Raw genomic sequence first — 12,763 nt, forward strand, 5'->3', positions numbered from 1 at the left:
CAAGATAAGAAGCTTTTGCACAGCAAAGGATACAGTCAACAAAACTCAAAGACAACCTACAGAATGGGAGAAGATATTTGCAAATGACATATCAGATAAAGGGCTAGTTTCCAAGATCTATAAAGAACTTATCAAACTCAACACCAAAGAAACAAACAATCCAATCATGAAATGGGCAAAAGACATGAACAGAAATCTTACAGAGGAAGACATAGACGTGGCCAACATGCACATGAGAAAATGCTCCGCATCACTTGCCATCAGGGAAATACAAATCAAAACCACAATGAGATACCACCTCACACCAGTGAGAATGGGGAAAATTAACAAGGCAGGAAACCACAAATGTTGGAGAGGATGCGGAGAAAAGGGAACCCTCTTACACTGTTGGTGGGAATGTGAACTGGTGCAGCCACTCTGGAGAACTGTGTGGAGGTTCCTCAAAGAGTTAAAAACAGACCTGCCCTATGACCCAGCAATTGCAGTGCTGGGGATTTACCCCAAAGATACAGATGCAATGAAACGCCGGGACACCTGCACCCTGATGTTTCTAGCAGCAATGTCCACAAAAGCCAAACTGTGGAAGGAGCCTCGGTGTCCATCGAAAGATGAATGGATAAAAAAGATGTGGTCTATGTATACAATGGAATATTAGTCATTAGAAACGACAAATACCCACCATTTGCTTCAACGTGGATGGAACTGGAGGGTATTATGCTGAGTGAAGTAAGTCAATTGGAGAAGGACAAACATTATATGTTCTCATTCATTTGGAGAATATAAATAACAGTGAAAGGGAATAGAAGGGAAGGGAGAAGAAATGGGTAAGAAATGTCAGAAAGGGAGACAGAACATAAAGACTCCTAACTCTGGGAAACAAACCAGGGGTGGTGGAAGGGGAGGAGGGTGGGGGGTGGAGGTGAATGGGTGACGGGCACTGAGGGGGGCACTTGATGGGATGAGCACTGGGTGTTATTCTGTATGTTGGTAAATTGAACACCAATAAAAAATAAATTTATTATTAAAAAAATAAAAATAAAAAAATGTAAGTATTCCAGCTCTTTTCCCTTCAACTGGGACAATTCTAAGCCATAGAATTTATGGAGTCTCCCATAGGTCCGTTGTAAGCTTGCACCCTAATCACATTTATCAACATAAGTAGCCTTCACTTCTCTGTCTCATTTTCTATTCACTTAATCAGATGTTTGAAAATAAACTTCTAAATAAACTACTGGCAATCACATTTTGTCTTTGGATCTTCTTCTGAGGGAACACAACCTGAGTAAATAGATGGAATTGCTAGTCCCATGTATAGTTGATATAATCATTCCTGACATTATCCAAAGCATGTCTGTAGTTTATTTGCAAACTTATAGAAAACAGAAGAGATATCATTATATCCTTCTATTGTCAAAACTATCACAATTTCAATCATAAATATTATTTAGTAGATAGTGATGCTGTCTCCTAAAATAACCCATATCATTTCCCACAATAGTAGAGGTTATAAATAAATGTTCTAATAGTAGGAGTCTATTCAATGAGATAGGTGTGTCTGGCCATGTTCAAAGAGCATCTGCCTTCACTGGAAGTATCCAAATGGCTGATGGATGTATAGGTTTAGAGCTCCAGAGTCAGATTCAGTCAGAAAAATGTGAAATCATGTCCCTGCTTGTACAATCTTCTTGTTGCTACCTTTACATCTTTGTTCTATAATGTATAGATGGCAGGATTCAAGACATGGTTGATAGCAAAGTCAGCAGTGAACAGGCATTTATCACTTGATGATTTGGGAAAAGACCAGACATAGAGAAATATATATGGACTGAAAAATAGAACCATCACAGTGACGTGAGCTGACTCAGTGACAAGTACCTGGATAAGTCTTTTGAAGAACATTTCCAGACAGTGACTAAAATGAAGGTATAGGAAAGATTAGCAGAAAGAAGGTGCTCATGCTCATGACATTACTGCTGGCAGCAATAATAAACTCAAACTTGGCTCCAGACATGCATGCAAGTTTTTTTATTCTAGGAGAGTTATAACAGAAGCTTTTTGCTTTATTAGGACCTCAAAAGTACAAGTTCATAATGAAAACAAAGTGAGACACACGTAGATCAGCCCAATGACCCAGCTAGTAGTTACAAATGAAACACATATTGTAGGATTCCTGATGTTCAGGTAGTGAAGAGGCCTACAGATTGCAATGTACCTGTCAAATGCCATGGTTATGAGCAGCATCATCTCTACTCCTCCCATGATGTGGATGAAGCATATCTGTGTCATGCAGCTTTGGAAAGGAATTATCTTGCATTCATTTAAAAGGTCTGTAATCATCTTAGACACTGTGATAAAGAAAAGATCCATATCAATGAGGTGCAGATTAGCCAGGAGGAAGTACATTGGAAAATGTAACGGAAGTCTAAAATTACCAAAAAGAAAATGAAGAGATTTCCTTGGATGATCTCTTAAAGAGATTAAGGAGAATATCAACATGAGAAAAGCTTAGTTTCCCAAGAACTAGAGAGTCCCAGTAACACAGACTCAGAAACAAGAGGCTCTCTCAATGAGTCAAGTGAGAGCATCTTTTCTTCCTCTATCTGAAGAGATTTGTGTGTGCTTATCTGAAAACTATAATGACCTCTCCTGAGGTGGTTGCCCTACAGGAGCCTGCTGGTAATCCTCAGTGCCTGCCCCCACCTCTTCACATTACTCCTAGTCCTATAAGCAGGCTCAAGTCCCAGAGAGCTCCAGTGATTCAGAGGCAAAATGGAATTCATGACCAGATGCAATACACACCAAGAGAACTGCAATACTTTCCATATGATTATCATCAGACACCTAGAACATATGTATGGGAATAGATCCTAGGAGTGGTAGACTGTGACAGAAGAAATATAATGTTGGTGTCGTTGTAACAGTTTGCTTTATCTGGTTGACTACAAATTAGACTCAATGTTAGAATACATAGAGTGGGACTCATCTGCCAGAATCTCCTTTTGTTACTTTTAAAAGTAAAAAAAAAAAAAAAAAAAAAAAGCAAAAACAATCTTCAAAAAATACTGTTAAACAATACTGTTAAAAGTAACAAATACTGTTAGAAGTTATTCAAAGGCTGAGGAAGATTGCCGTGCTACAATTATTGACGCAATTTTCCCCTTCCTGTTATTTTTATCAATTTCTTTCCTCATTATTCAAGAGCTTTCTTTTGCCTTCATGTAAAATATAAATAAGTAGATAGATAGATAGATAGATAGATAGATGATAGATAGATACATAGATTGATAGATAGGCAGATCAATAGGTAGATAGACAATAGATTGAAAAAGAAATCTTACAAGGGAAAGAGATGGTAATTTACAGAAAGGGATTTGACCCCCCAGGTGACTCATTAACCACTTTTGTCCTTACTTCCTTTAGAAAACCATCACGTTTCTAGGAGACAATTCCCATAACAGACTGATTCCTGGCTGGCAGTGCCAAGTCTCTGATTTGAACTTGGTCACTACCCAAGAACAATTAGTGCTGTTAATTAGCTGCTTTTATGATGGCAGTATTTTGTGTAACTCTTTGCACAGGGGAGACTCTTGCAGCAGGCAGAAACTTTGAGTTGTCCTGACTCCCTGAAGGTACATTTGCTTTATGCCCCCAGGCAGAGGAACACAATTCTCCTGCTTATTGCATTTCAGTATTAAAAATCCATATACACTGATGTGAGTAGCTTCTATGAACAGTAGTTAAATGTAAGTCTCCAGTCTCCAACAAGAGTTGGAGATTTTATGCAGTAGCTCATTCACCATGCTTGAACTCTGATTTTGTGATTCTTTAATCACAAGATGAAACACACAGAAAATAGTAAACAACAAATTTATAGCTAATCAAGTTTTATAAAGTAATCATAACCCAGGTCAAGATGTCAACTGTGTCAGCTATCCCATCACAGAAATCTCTGTGATTCATCCAAATTACAATTACATTTCCCCTCAAAGGGAACCATGATTCTGTTTTGGTAAAAACATCCTTGCATTTTGTCCCCAGCTTTATCTCCCAATATGCATCCCACTATACTTTGTCTTGGCCTTTTTTTCTTTTAATATATCTTTCAAATCTTTTCTAGTATAGATTTCCCTCCAATCTTTTTCTTTTCCTTAAGTTTATTTGAGCTTTTTACACTTGATTTCCCATACTCTGAAATTTGCTGATTGTAGGCATTCGTTGCAGTTTAGCATTGTCCCTGACCTTTGTACTGTCCAAATGGCAGCTGGATCCAGGTGTTAACCAAACACAAGTTTGATCCCATTTTTGACAATATTATGGGTGGCCTGGAGGCATAGTTATGACTTTCCTTTTTCTTGTTAGCAGCTATTAATGCTCCATATGTGTACATATATTTACATGTGTACATATGTATATGTATGTGAATGTATGTAAGTATATTGGTAGATGAGAGAGAGATAGAGGGACATTGATCATCCAATACTGTCCAGCCCAGATGGCTTCTTTTTCCCTTCTCCTATTCCATATTTATCTCTCTCCTTTCACTATCCAAGAGAGATTCCAGGTTTATAGTGTTAGTATAAATATATTTTTTTCGTTTGCTTAATCCTACATTTCACACAAAATTGTTTCAGAATTATTACATCCATACCACTATAAAAAGAAAAGTAATTGTTAAGACAATTTTATTGTGATCATTTTAGTTTTCAAATTAATAGTACATAGTTAAAATATTATCTTCAGAAGCTAATTGGAAAGGAAAAAGAACAGTCCTAAAAAGAAGTTAATTGGATTAGTTCTTATATTTCCTCTTTAGTTTGACTGTGCTGAAGGTAATTTACTGAAGGTAATTTGGGGTCATTCATTTCTCTTTGCATTCAGGTTTAGAGTCTTTTAACAACTTACCTTTGTTAATGTTAATAATTTGTTTACTTTGTTACCTTTGTGTTAATGTCAAGTTTTGTACAGGTGAAAGATTAATATGAAATTATTAAATTCAAAATTATGCATTCTTAGAGGATGTCCCATTCTCCTATATCCCTCCTATCTCTCCTACATTCCCTTTTACCAGTTGTAAGTAACAGAAGACATCAGATTCTAGTGTATAACTGTCAGTTTTCTTTTTTGAACAAATTAATGCTTTCTCTTTTGTGGTTGTATAATGTATATTGTTTAGTTTTAAGTTTTTAATTTAAGTCCATTTAATATATAGTGTTTTATTAGTTTCAGTGTACACTACAATGATTCAGTGATTTCATATATTGCCCAATGATCATCCCAAAAAGTGCACTCCTTAATCCCATCACCTATATAACTCATCCCGTTACCCACCTCACCTCTGATAAGCATCAGATTATTCTCTATAGTTAAGAGTCAATTTCTTGGTTTGTCTCTCTTTATCTCTTTTATGGCTAATACTCCATTGTGCATATGCACCACTTCTTCTTTCTTCATTCATCAATCCATGGACACTTGAGCTGCTTCTGTATCTTGGCCACTGTGAATAATACTGCTACAAACATAGGGGTGTATGTATCCCTTGAGTCCATGTTTTTGTATTCCTTTGTTAAGTACCTGGTAGTGTGATTGCTGGATCATAGGGTAGTTCTATTTTTGACTTTTCGAGGAACCTCTATATCATTTTCTTTTTTTTTCTTTGATTTATTTTTTATTGGTGTTCAATTTACTAACATACAAAATAACCCCCAGTGCCCGTCACCCATTCACTCCCACCCCCTGCCCTTCTCCCCTTCTACCACCCCTAGTTCGTTTCCCAGAGTTAGCAGTCTTTACGTTCTGTCTCCCTTTCTGATATTTCCCACACATTTCTTCTCCCTTCCCTTATATTCCTTTCACTATTATTTATATTCCCCAAATGAATGAGAACATATAATGTTTGTCCTTCTCCGACTGACTTATTCACTCAGTATAATAACCTCCAGTTCCATCCACGTTGAAGCAAATGGTGGGTATTTGTCATTTCTAATAGCTGAGTAATATTCCATTGTATACATAAACCACATCTTCTTTATCCATTCATCTTTCGTTGGACACCGAGGCTCCTTCCACAGTTTGGCTATCGTGGCCATTGCTGCTATAAACATCGGGGTGCAGGTGTCCCGGCGTTTCATTGCATTTGTATCTTTGGGGTAAATCCCCCAACAGTGCAATTGCTGGGTCGTAGGGCAGGTCTATTTTTAACTGTTTGAGGAACCTCCACACAGTTCTCCAGAGTGGCTGCACCAGTTCACATTACCATCAACAGTGTAAGAGGGTTCCCTTTTCTCCGCATCCTCTCCAACATTTGTCGTTTCCTGCCTTGTTAATTCGCCCCATTCTCGCTGGTGTGAGGTAGTATCTCATTGTGGTTTTGATTTGTATTTCCCTGATGGTAAGTGATGCAGAGCATTTTCTCATATGCATGTTGGCCATGTCTATGTCTTCCTCTGTGAGATTTCTGTTCATGTCTTTTGCCCATTTCATGATTGGATTGTTTGTTTCTTTGGTGTTGAGTTTAATAAGTTCTTTATAGATCTTGGAAACTAGCCCTTTATCTGATATGTCATTTGCAAATATCTTCTCCCATTCTGTAGGTTGTCTTTTAGTTTTGTTGACTGTATACTTTGCTGGGCAAAAGCTTCTTATCTTGATGAAGTCCCAATAGTTCATTTTTGCTTTTGTTTCTTTTGCCTTCGTGCATGTATCTTGCAAGAAGTTACTATGGCCGAGTTCAAAAAGGGTGTTGCCTGTGTTCTTCTCTAGGATTTTGATGGAATCTTGTCTCACATTTAGATCTTTCATCCATTTTGAGTTTATCTTTGTGTCTGGTGAAAAACAGTGGTCTAGTTTCATTATTCTGCATGTGGATGTCCAATTTTCCCAGCACCATTTATTGAAGAGACTGTCTTTCTTCCAATGGATAGTCTTTCCTCCTTTATCGAATATTAGTTGACCATAAAGTTAAGGGTCCACTTCTGGATTCTCTATTCTGTTCCATTGATCTATGTGTCTGTTTTTGTGCCAGTACCAGATCAACAGAACCAGGAGTTGGTTCTTTGAAAGAATTAATAAGATAGATAAACCATTAGCCAGCCTTATTAAAAAGAAGAGAGAGAAGACTCAAATTGAAAAAATCATGAATGAGAAAGGAGAGATCACTACCAACACCAAGGAAATACAAACGATTTTAAAAACCTATTATGAACAGCTATACGCCAATAAATTAGGCAATCTAGGAGAAATGGACGCATTCCTGGAAAGCCACAAACTACCAAAACTGGAACAAGAAGAAATAGAAAACCTGAACAGGCCAATAACCAGGGAGGAAATTGAAGCAGTCATCAAAAACCTCCCAAGACACAAGAGTCCAGGGCCAGATGGCTTCCCAGGGGAATTTTATCAAACGTTTAAAGAAGAAACCATACTTATTTTCCTAAAGCTGTTTGGAAAGATAGAAAGAGATGGAGTACTTCCAAATTCGTTCTATGAGGCCATCATCACCTTAATTCCAAAACCAGACAAAGACCCCACCAAAAAGGAGAATTAGAGACCAGTATCCCCGATGAACATGGATGCAAAAGTTCTCAACAAGATACTGGCCAATAGGATCCAACAATACATTAAGAAAATTATTCACCATGACCAAGTAGGATTTATCCCCGGGACCCAAGGCTGGTTCAACACCCGCAAAACAATCAATGTGATTCATCATATCAGCAAGAGAAAAACCAAGAACCATAGGATCCTCTCATTAGATGCAGAGAAAGCATTTGACAAAATACAGCATTCATTTCTGATCAAACCTCTTCAGAGTGTAGGGATAGAGGGAACATTCCTCGACATCTTAAAAGCCATCTATGAAAAGCCCACAGCAAATATCATTCTCAATGAGGAAGCACTGGGAGCCTTTCCCCTAAGACCAGGAACAAGACAGGGATGTCCACTCTCACCACTGCTATTCAACATAGTACTGGAAGTTCTAGCCTCAGCAATCAGGGAACAAAAAGACATTAAAGGCATTCAAATTGGCAAAGAAGAAGTCAAACTCTCCCTCTTCGCCGATGACATGGTACTCTACATAGAAAACCCAAAAGTCTCCACCCCAAGATTGCTAGAACTCATACAGCAATTCGGTAGTGTGGCAGGATACAAAATCAATGCCCAGAAATCAGTGGCATTTCTATACACTAACAATGAGACTGAAGAAAGAGAAATTAAGGAGTCAATCCCATTTACAATTGCATCTTCTTTTTTTTCTATATCATTTTCCAGAGTGGCTTCACCAGTTTGCATTCCCACCAAGAGTGCATCTGTGTTCCTTTTTCTTTTTAAAAATTTTTTATTGGTATTCAATTTGCCAACATATAGCATAGCATCCAGTGCTCATCCCATCAAGTGCCCCCCTCAGTGCCCGTCACCCAGTCACCCCCACCCTCCACCCACCTCCCTTTCCACAACCCCTTGTTCGTTTCCCAGAGTTAGGAGTCTCTCTTGTTCTGTCTCCCTCCCTGATATTTCTCACTCATTTTCTCTCCTTTCCCCTTTATTCCCTTTCACTATTTTTTATATTCCCCAAATGAATGAGACCATATAATGTTTGTCCTTTTTCTTTACATCCTTGCTGACATTTGTTTCTTGTGTTGTTGATTTTAGCCATTTTGATGGGTGTGAGGTGATATTTCACTGTAGTTTGATTTGTATTTCCATGATGGCAGTGATGATAAACATCTTTTCATGTGTCTGTTGGTCTTTTGTATGCCTTCTGGAAGAAATATGTGTTCATGTCTTCTGCCCATTTTTTAAATTGGAGTATTGTTTTCTGGGTGTTGAGTTTTAGAAGTTCTTTATATATTTTAAACACTAATCTTTTATATCTTCTCCCATTCCTTAGGTTGCCTCTTGGTTTTGTTCATTGTTGCCTTTGCTGTGCAGAGCTTTTTATTTTGTTGTAATCCAATAGTTTATTTTTGCTTCTGTTTCCCTTGCATCAGGAGACATACCTAGTAAGATGTTGCTATGGCCTATGTCAAAAAAGTTATTGCCTGTGTTCTCTTCTAGGATTTTTATGATTTAAGTTCTCATTTTGAGGTCTTTAATCTATTTTGAATTTATTTTTATGTACATAGTAAGAAAATGGTTTCATTCTTCAGTATGTTGCTCTCCAGTTTTCCCAACACCATTTGTTGATGAAACTATCTTTTTCTATTGGATATTCTTTCCTCTTTTGTTGAAGATTAATTGGCCATATAATTGTTGGCTCATTTCTGAGTTTTCTATTCTGTTCTATTGATCTATATGTCTATTTTTCTGCCAATATAATACTTTTTAAAATTTTCATATATCATAATTTGGATATAACTTTCAGTAGTAAAACTTCCTGCTAAATAATGACAGTGATAAAAATAGCACTCATGTCCACCCTCAAATAATTTTCAGATCAATGTACATTGCAGAACATTAAACCGAGATAGACTGATATGCTGCCAACTTTCCAGGTGCAGACTTAAATTCACATGTTACATTCACATGTTACATCTTCTTCCAAGGCCCAAAGAAGATCTCAGACTGATTCTTTGGACAGTTTACATTTTATAACAGTTTCCTCCTGACTCCTACCATGTTTTTGGTTTTGTAATCATGTAATCCCTTTCCTAAATTCAACCTATCCTCCCCACTACCTTAAAAGGTACATGAGAGTCTCCTAGTGATAGTGAACTGCTACCTCAGATTCACAGAATTATCCTTTTTTGGGCTCTGGGCATCACCACAGACTAACACTCAGGGGAGGGCAAGATGCCAACCCCATTTTATTGGCACATATACACAAAGTCTCTCTCCTTTAAATAAGAAAAGAAAGCAATGCCACAGAATGCTTCCCTATAAAAGACATGTAACAAAGAAGTAATGTCAATAAAATAGCTATCACTAAAACAAAGCTTTCATCAATCAGTTTGGAGAACTTTGAAGGAGGAAAACGGCTTCAGGAAATAATAGTCCAGGTTCCTACAGTGTGGACACTGCTGGACCTTTTTATACACTCTGAGGAGTACTGCATCCTAATCCACATGTCAGTGATAGGCTTACTGCAGTATTTACAGTGCAGGTGCACTTGATAGCAAGGAGAAGCAGCCAGGATGTGTAGGTGTACATGTTGCCCAGTGATGGCCATGATGCAGATGTAATCACCTGAATCTCAGCCAGGAAGGTCATGTGCACTGTGTACAGGTACATGAGTCTCCCTTGAAGATGACATGGATCATCATATTCCATCTAATATGTCTTCAGGGGTTTAAGAACAGAGTTGTGTCCACCAGAAGGAACTGTTCAAACATCAGGAGTGCTCAGTGGTAGGTGCTCAGGAGTGCACAGTTTACATTTCTGTGGCTAGCACTGAGGGCCAAAAGAGTGACCTTCCACAGGTCCTCGCCCTGGCCCATTTGGGCATCATCTTCCATCTACACATAGCAAGTGTTCAACTTATGCCTGGGGATGTGAGTAAGCAGCTTGGACAGGTCCAGTTGCCCCAGGAACCACATGGGCTCATCTAAATGGCCCCCCTGTGCATTGGTAACCCAGCTGAACTGTAATCAAAGTGGCTGTTTTGGAACAGGTAGCCTTGGGCTGTGGCCTTTTTGTGAGGATCCAGATGGATGGCATTCTATAAGAATCTCCCAAAGTATCTTGAGGAGCTGGAGCTGCTGACATGGGCAGATAAGACGATGGAGGAGCCAGTGGGCAAGGACTGGCCAGAGTAGCAGAGGGGGAGGAACTGTAAGCTATGTCACTGTTTTCTCCTGGGAGTTCTGCTGGTCCATGGAGTACAGCCAGGGAGATGATGGTTGAGGCCTTTCTGTGGCTTGTTTAGTGGCCTGCACTGTTTTGCCTCTCCCTTGCTTCTGTGTTCTTCTCAGACTTTTTCCTTTTTTCATCCTTCATCTGTTTCATCTTGTGCCAATCTTTGTACTCCTTTAAGTGGTCCTGTCTCCAGGGGCAGAGGCAGAAGACCAGATCGTATTCCTTCTTTGTTTCCACGTTTGCTTCTCCTTCCAGTTGCAGGCCTGGCCAGGGTAGTTAAACTGGATCAGGATGCTGCTCTCTCACTCACAGAAACACCACAGGTGCATCCAGATTCTATGAGGGCAGTACTTATTATTGTACAGCACCTTTTGGTAGTCCGTCACTAAGTCCACTGGCCTTGTGAAGCTCTGTATCAGCGGTACAGCACAAGGGGCTTCATTCTTGGTCGTTCTGGTAGCTGTAACTTCCTCATGCTTCTGCTTGGCAACTGGGGGATTGGCGGTGCCAGTCCCCATGCCTCTGATGCCCACTGTAGCTCTAGTGCCTGATGTACCTGCCACAGCCACTCTATAGCCCACTGCCAACCTCAGGCCACTCATTGGCCATTGCCAGGGTCCCGGCTCTGTTTTCCTGCTTATCCCTGAGGCTGTTGGTGTACTTGTTTTTGAGGCCACCTATCCTGTTTTGGGAGTTGGGCACCTTGTGAGCATCTAGATGGCCAGTGTCACTGAAGGCAGCTCCCTGCCACAGGATGGCTCCTGGTCTGCGTGGAACCCACTCAGGGAGGGAGAGAGTGGAGGGTACTAGCCAGGGCTCTTTCGCCATGTCTGTCCTGCCCTGCCAGGGCCAGAGCTTTGCCGTTCTGGACTAAAGGGCCTCCCATTGTTTCCAGGAACTTGCAGCCAGTGTTGGGGACACTTTACCATACAATTTTGATTACTACAGATATGTGGTTTATCTTGAAATCTGGGATTGTGATGCCACCAGTTTGCTCTTTCTTACAATTGCTTTGGCCATTTGAGGTCTTTTGTGGTTTGGTAAAAATTTATATATTATTTGTACTGTTCTGTGGTATTTTGTTAGGGATTCCATTGAATCTGTAGATTGCTTTGGGTAGTATGGACATTTTAACAATATTGATTCATCTAGTCCATGGGTATGGAATATCTTTCCATTTGTGTCATCTTCAATATTTTTCATCAATGTATCATAATTTTGATCAATTTATTCCTAGGATTTTATTCTCCTTGGTACAACTTAAATCGGATTATTTTCTTAATTTCTGTTTATGCTACTTTGTTATTAACATATAGAAGCACTACTGATTTCTGGATATTAATTTTGTGTCCTGCAGCTTTACTGAATTCATTTATTCTAGCAGTTTTTTTTTTGGTGGAGTATTTAAGGTTTTCTTTGTGTAGTATGTCATCTGCAAAAGGTGATAGTTTTACTTGTTCCTTACCAATTTGGATGCCTTTGGTTTCTTTTTCTTGTCTGATTGCTGCACCTAGAAATTGCAGTAATATTTAAATACAAATGGTAAGAGAGGACATCCTTGTCTTATTCTTGATTTTAGGGGAAAATCTTTCAGTTTTTCACCATTAAGCATGACGTTAGCTATTGATTTTTAATATATAGCATTTAATACGTTGACACATATTGCCTTTAAATCCACATTGTTGAGAGTTCTATTTATATTTACATTGAGATACTCTTTATACATCTACTGAGCTAATCATATGGTTTCTATTCTTTATTTTGCTGATGTGATATATCACATTAATGATTCATGAATATTAAATATTAAATTCCACTTGATCATATAGAATGACTCCTTTAACATATTGTTGATTTTGGTTTGATAATTTGTTGAGGATTTTTGCATCTCTGTTCATCAGAGATATTGTGCTGTAGTATCTTTTATTTTCATAGCATTTTTATCTGATTTTGGCATCAGGTTAATGCTGAC

General features: G+C 38.7%; 2 pseudogenes; both read right to left on the reverse strand.

Moving 5' to 3' along the window:
* Positions 1-1,644: 1,644 nt before the first annotated feature.
* LOC112675433 (olfactory receptor 4F15-like) lies at positions 1,645-2,585 on the reverse strand (annotated as a pseudogene).
* A 7,353-nt stretch (positions 2,586-9,938) lies between these two features.
* Positions 9,939-11,393, reverse strand: LOC112675432 (headcase protein homolog; annotated as a pseudogene).
* Between the last annotated feature and the right edge of the window lie 1,370 nt (positions 11,394-12,763).

The sequence above is a fragment of the Canis lupus genome, chromosome 30 (genome assembly GCF_003254725.2).
Source record: "Canis lupus dingo isolate Sandy chromosome 30, ASM325472v2, whole genome shotgun sequence".
NCBI classification, from domain to species: domain Eukaryota; kingdom Metazoa; phylum Chordata; class Mammalia; order Carnivora; family Canidae; genus Canis; species Canis lupus.